This window comes from Sciurus carolinensis, chromosome 11, assembly GCF_902686445.1.
Source record: "Sciurus carolinensis chromosome 11, mSciCar1.2, whole genome shotgun sequence".
NCBI classification, from domain to species: Eukaryota; Metazoa; Chordata; class Mammalia; order Rodentia; family Sciuridae; genus Sciurus; species Sciurus carolinensis.
Window position 1 is genome coordinate 47846318 of NC_062223.1, and position 7325 is coordinate 47853642.

At 35.0% G+C, this 7325-nt stretch overlaps 1 long non-coding RNA gene across 3 annotated transcripts in view; it reads right to left on the reverse strand.

Moving 5' to 3' along the window:
- Positions 1–6091, reverse strand: part of LOC124960513 (uncharacterized) — a 107303-nt gene extending 101212 nt beyond the window's left edge. Inside the window, exon 1 of one of the 3 annotated variants that reach the window (XR_007104087.1) lies at positions 5982–6091. This is a non-coding gene — a long non-coding RNA (uncharacterized LOC124960513). The remainder of the gene's footprint in view (positions 1–5981) is intronic. The other 2 variants (XR_007104085.1, XR_007104086.1) reach the window with 2 other exon arrangements.
- Between the last annotated feature and the right edge of the window lie 1234 nt (positions 6092–7325).

The window sequence follows — 7325 nt, forward strand, 5'->3', positions numbered from 1 at the left end:
TACCACTCTATCATGGATAAAATGCCTATGACTGCAGTGGAGTTCTAAATCAGCTCACTGTTTTCTCTAAATGGAAACTGGGTCTATGTGTCAAGGACTTTGCACAGCAATCTCTTTGTTTCCTCATTATGTTCTCAACTGTAAGAACCTGCTGTCTTGCTGACATCAATTTCTTCACTTTTAATTTGAACTCAAATTTTCTCTGGCGATTCCCTCTTTTGGTTAGATGCTTTGTCATGACTATTTTGAATAGTTCCTTCTAAAAACTTCTGGTCATGAGGGCACAAGATAAAAAATGTCCCGGAAAGCTATTGCCAGCCCCTCAGTTCTGGGTAGGTTCCCTTGCAACCTGCCCTTATTCCATTTTGCTGTCATTGACCCTGGACTTCTTTCTTCTCATTGACTGTGCATTCAGTGAGGGCAGGAATCTTGCCCATTGTTCTCACCATTTTATTTCTAGGACCTCAAAATATCCATGAAAAGTATTTTCCACTAATTAAATAGAAATGAGTTAGTTTGTGCAGCAGGAGAAATCACAATTAAGCCTGTGGTCTGCAAGTCACACCCTGCCAGCACTCTTCCCAACACCTATTTCCTGGTAGGTGCGTTTAGATCAGCAATGTTTAATTTCAGAGCAGACAGTTGTTTACTGAGTGCAACTTAATAGATGTATCTATGTGGCTTTATAAGTCTGATGATTTAGTCTTCTCTAGGTGTTTATTTCAAATTCTGGACAGAATCAGAGTTAATTTATTCTGTATTGCAACATTATTTTAAGTGATCTGAGAGAACTGGTATTTCTACCAGCTTTGTTTTAGTGCATATTTTTAGATACAGAGTCATAGCTTATTAAGTAGGCATGACTTAAGTTCTCTTAAGCAGTCCAGGTCTTATAAGATCATCTTTATCTTTTATATAGTACCACATTGCAATTCCTCTATTTTTGCTGCTGATTTTTCTAGAGGGACCAATTCCCAGACACATTTTTTTCTTTGGTTGTTGTTGATTGATGATTTCATGAATTCCTTCTTCATTTGAATTGTTCCATTTGGATGCCCAGTAAATGACCTTGGCTTTGGTCCTCAATTCAGTCTTTGCTTTGAGCACTGGACTGGAAGTTAAATCTCTATTTCTGTCCCCATGTATTTTTGATCTTGTCTAATTGCCACCACACAACCAATTTTGGTTTTGTCTACCTCTGTCTCTCCCCACTAAAATGCAGTCTCAGTGGATAGCCTTCTCAGATTAAAAAGAACCTTTCTTCAATAATAAAGAGGATAAGCTCAGTCACACTGTTAGAATTTCTAAATAAGATTTTATTTCATGTATATTTTAGAAGGGCTAATTCTCAATAGAAATCATTATCTTCATGATGAAGAAGTTAAAAGCCTAGGATCTAGGTCTAGCAGACCTACAATGTTAGCTATGTTACTGTGGGGAAATAATTCTACCTCTTAGCCTCAGTTTCTTTGTGTACAAAATAAAGATGATAATAATGGTAGTTTCACAAAAGGTTAACAATGGTACTTATCACAAAAGGCTATTATAATATTAGATAATACTTATGAACCTCTTATCCCAATGTCTAATGAAGACTAAATAGTATAAGTATTACTATTTTTATTATTAATATTCAACCATATTCAAATACTATAATGGGTTGCATAGTCTCTAACCAAGTTTCCAGTCTTTAGATCCTTAAAATTTGGTGGGTAATGAGTGTACTAGCAACATTAGAGTCTGCATAACAGCCATACACAAGGGGAGACCTGGTATATGGGTACTGACTTGTTTGTTTAAGATCAAAGACAAAAGGGCCTCTGTAGTGAACCTAAATTTCTAGGGAGAATTCTACGGTTTAGTAACAATCACCTTTCTCATACTTGGGTCCAAAGGCTGCCCCATAGAATGCCTTGATTTTATGAGGCAACATTGAGAAAAACCTAACTCATTGGCATCTCTTTTCTGAAATCAAAATACCATGTGCTGCAGTAAATTATGTGTGCATAGTTTTGTGTATGTATGTTTGTGAATACAGAACATGGAATACTGATTTTCAACCTGCAGTTAAACAGCAGCTTCTGAAACTTGACTTTGGATCATCTGCCTGGCACATAAAACAGTTCCTTGGTCTTTTAGTTAGAGTGTGATTCTACCCAGGTGCAGGGAGTCGGGGGATGAGGAGGATGTGAGGACAACTTCAAAGCTTTGTGAATAGTTAACAATTTTTACACATTTCTGTTTTAACAGGGCAAATAAGAGGAAAGACTTCTAATTAGAGAGTTGTTAGAACATAGAAAGACCAAGCTGTAGAGAGCCTTGATTCATTTGATGTAGCAACTCTTTGTGTTGTGGAGGGGATACCTCAGGCCTGGAAGATGGTTCGAATTTACATGATGGAGAATATCCAGATCTCTAATTCGATTCCTCAGACTTTAGGTTTGGTTGTAATCAATTCAAACTTTTATATTACTTAGCTTAAACCTTTAAAGTCTGGCACCACAGGAGTATACTAGTGTAAGACTATCAATTGGAAACTTTCATAGGACAATGGTTACGAACATAAGCATTGCTGGGTGCGGTGCTACGTGCCTATAATCCCAGTGGCTCAGGAGACTGAGGTAGGAGGATCTCAAGTTCAAAGCCAGCTTCAGCCCAAGTGAGGCACCAAGCAACTTAGTGAGAACCTGTCTCTAAATAAAATACAAAATAGGGCTGGGGATGTGGTTCAGTGGTAGAGTGCCCATGATTTCAATTCCCAGTAACCACCTCCCCAGAAAAGAATATGGGCATAGACATTAGCAAACCTGGGTTCCAGTCTTAATTCTACAATTGGTAACTATGCATCTTGGACAAGTGACTAAATTCCACTTAGCTTAATAGTCTTCAACTGTAAATGGGATAATCATAGCTTCCATTTTTACAACAGTTAAATAGGAGAATGAAGATAAATGATTAGATATATAACACCATTTTAACCATTTTTAAAATGATTTGCTTTGTTGCATTAAATGCATTAATATTGTTGTGGATCATTTGTTTTAAAATAATTTGATACTAAACCAGAGCTTCTTAAGGTAACTACAGATAACACATATATACTATATATCTCAAAAGCTAGAAGAAAGATTATTGAATATTCACATCAAGAGAAAATATTAGGTGATCGAGGAGATAGATATGCTCAGATTTAAATATCACATAATTATTCATGAAGAGAAATATGAAATGTATGATTTTATGTTTTTTTAAGTTTCAGAAATAAAATAAGTTGATAGAGATACATTGCTACTGTCTGAATTTTTGTTTTCTCCCAAAATTCATATGTTGGAATGTTAACCCCAGGGTGATCATATTAAGAGGTAGGACCTTTGGATAGGTAAGGAGAACATAGCTCTAATGAATAAAATTAGTGCTCTTATGAAAGAAATTCCAAAAAGCTCATTTGCCTTCTTCTGTCATGTGAGGAAATAGTTGAAAGTCACCTTCTATAAACCACAAGGAGGGCCTTCACCAGACACCAACTGGCTGACACCTTGATCTCAGAGCTGCTGCCACTTTCTGAAATACTTGCATGTTGTTTATAAATATTGAGGTTGTGAGATTTTTATAGCAGCCCATTTAGACTGAGAGAACAATGTTTTTGGTGAGGAAGTGAAAATATGTAGCTTCTGTAAGGGCATTTGAGGCCTCAGAAAGAATATAGAAAGAATATTCAGAGTCCGTACGCCCAAATTGAAGAAAAATATCTACTATAAAATTCACACCTTTTTTGATCCAATATCAAATTATACACTTATATGATATTTAAATTTCAAATTACAACAAGAGCAACAAATGTTTAACATAATGCAATTATTCTACACACAGAATTAAATAATCTATCCCTCTCTGTTAAAAGTTAAGGAACACAGTGTTTATAGCAGGTGTTTCACTAGGGGGTAGTTCAGTGCAATGTAGCTGATTCAGCCTGTCGTGCATGCACCTCTCTCATGTGGCTACTGTGATCTGATGGATCTAGGGGTATTCAAGGTTTCTTTAAAAAGTCAAGTTGATTTATGCAATCCAGTCAGGAGCCCTGGAGCACTGTACTTATGATTGAGGACTTTGGAGTCAGAACTGCCTGGGAAAAACTCAAGCTTCATCAAATTCTTGTTTTCTGACTCTAGACAATCTACTAATTGCTCTTTGCTTTCTCATTTTTTTTTTAAATTCACAAGCACCTATTCCCTAGGCTCCTTAGAAAGACTTAATGATTTAATATATGCAAAGTGCTTGAGAAAAGGATTGGTATAAAATAAGCTTTCATGCATATATATTTGTCATTTGTTTCTACATCCATTCTGTCTCCAGTTCCATGATGGGTTCCTTGATATTTTTTAATGTTTAAGGTAAATTGTAATAAATGCCAATAGTACATATGACATAAAAAATAGGATAAAGAAAGAAAAAAAAAACAGACAAAATTTAAGGTAAACTCTAAGGAGGAGGATGTAGGTAGATTTTAGAAGTCCCTGTTTCTCCTTTGGTCATGGGATCATGGCTGTTACTTATATTTCCAGCATCTACTACCAAGCCCATGTTTCCTTTAACTCAGCTGCTTGGGTGTCAAGGTCATCTGGCATCCTAAGACTGAGTTTTCAGTCTCTACCAGAGTATAGTAGCAAATTAAATGTGATTTTGTATATGAAGAGGTCATATCTCTCTAGGTTTTTACTAAAAAGCATATCCTGGTTTGTTAATTTACCTTACTAATCTTATCTCTGAATTCTTAGCACCAAAGTACTCACATGAAGCTCAAATAACACTTCTTGGGAGAGAGTTTCAAAAATTAAAATGTAAACCTTGTAAAGGTAGGCTTTCCTTTTTTCATCTTCAATGCTAAACTCATTTCCTGGCATAAAAATAGGTTTTCAACAAACCTTTATCAAAAGAAATCAATGAATAATACAAAGTAAATAAAACATACACATAAAAATAAAAATTTTTAGATGATCTACCAGTTCAGGAGAGATGATTTTGCAGAAAGTGAGTATAAGTGGTTGGGACATTTCTTCATCTGAATCATAAATACTGCATATTTCTACTAAATGTGATTTGGTTTTATAGTCCTGTACCACATAATGACATTTTAATCAATGATAGGCTACATCTATAATGATGCCTCCCTAAGATTTTAATGGAACTGAAAATTCCCATCACCTAGTGGTGTCATAACTGCTTATGGTCACATGTTTGTGGTGATGCTGGTGTAAATGAGCCTATTGAGCTTCCAGTTGTATAAAACTACAGCAGATACAATTATGTGTAATATATAATACTTAATAATGATACTAAAAGACGATGTTACTGATTTTATCCTATAATTTCATCAATATTTAGCATACACTCCTACATATAAAAATTGTCTTCTGATTGCATCATTTTCTCTTGCACTTAATCTAATGTTTCTGAAGTTTTTGTTTATATTTATTTTATTTTATTTTATTTTTGTTCATCATGGCCCTGAGAGTACAGGTCATTACACACACACACACACACACACACATAGAGCCTATAGCTTTGGTGTATAGTAGACTACATCATCTAGGTTTGTGTAGGTACACTTCATAATGTTGACATAATGACAAAATTACCTAATGATACATTTCTCAGAATGTATCCCTATCATCAAGTGACACTGACTATAGTTAAATCAAGGCCTGTATGCTATCGTTAAAAATGTCCCCTAAACTTTGGTTCTAAATATTGAGTCATGTTTTCAGAAGGTGATGCATGACTAATGATTAGAAAGGTGGACATAAGAGAGAATTCTGCAGATGATCTTGGTAGTTTCTCTGACACTGAGAATTCAAATTATATTCCATTATTTAATATCATGTGCAAATTGGGAGAAAAGAGACTGTCTTAGTCTGTTTGAGCTACTATAACAAAATACCATAAATTTGACAGCTTATAAACAACAAAAATTTATTTCTCACAGTTCTGCAGGGTTGATAGTCCAAGTTCAAGTCACCTGAAGACTCAAATTCTGGTGAGAGACTGCATCTTGGTTCAGAGATGTTGCCTTCTCACTGTTTCTTCACATGGTGGAAAGGGCAAGAGTCTCTCAGGCCTCTTTTATCAGGCACTAATCTCAATCATGAGGGCTTCATTCCCGTGACCTAACTCCTCCCAAAGGTACAGACTTCAAATACTATTGCTTTGGAGGCTAGGCATTTGGGAGAGATAAAATTCAGAACATAGCAGAGGCCCTGATGTCATTTACAATCTATCTCCAAGGAGTTAGCACAATGCACAGTTGTTCTGAGAATGACCTTTGTTGGCTAAGTCAGCTTGCATTTTTGTTCTATCTTAGATATCCATTTATATGAGAAAGTGAGGAAAAGTTTTCATTTGTAATCTAATAAAAAGGAAATTCTTTCTGTCATTTTTTTAAAAAAATTCAGCTCAAATTTTCATATAGAGGATGAAAAATAAGTTTGGTAATCTTCTTCAGAACTGAAAGTCAATTTTGAGTTACTCAGAATTTCTGGAAATATATGACTATCAAATTTTCAAAAGGGGTCATCTGGATTAAAGGGGTGTAACAGAGGAAACATTTAAATTTTACTCAGGAAGCATTTATTCTTTTTTACATATTGTGTCTACTTGCCAAATTGTCAGAGGTGACTTAGAATCTTACAATATATATCCTGAATTTTCTCAGAATACTGAAGCCCAAGTCCAGTATTCTGAGAAAAAAGGGAATCCTATTAAAACTAATCATTCAAGTTTAGTTAGTTTGTGTTAATATCATTGTTAAAGTAGTAGTGCCACATAACCAGCCCCTGTTACATCTTCTTTAGTTAGTGATCGTAAGCTGTTTCTCCCTTCCATTTATAGATATAAATTTCTTCAAACATTGACTCTCCAGTTACCCCACAGTTGCATATGACAAAATGCAAAGGTATTTCTGTGTCCTCCTGTGGATTCACTGAACCCTTCTAACCATATCCTAAAACCATATTCACTTAAGTTATCTGTGTGAACTTGACTACTTCTCTCACTTAAATAAAATTTTCTTAAATACACAATATGAAATGTTTCCTTGTATGCCATCCTCAGAGTTTTCAAAAGCATAAAGTAGTGAAAATTAGTTTTGTTACCCCCCCCCAAATAAAAACTCTTAAAATTAAAGAAAATAAAGACAACTGGAGGCATGTGACTTTAATAGAACCATTAAAATTTTCCAAGAAAGGATCCAAGCATCCTGTAAACCTCAGAGTCTCATCCAGGATGGAAACCAAAGTGATAGAAAACCAGACAGCATTTTAAAGTTTTTC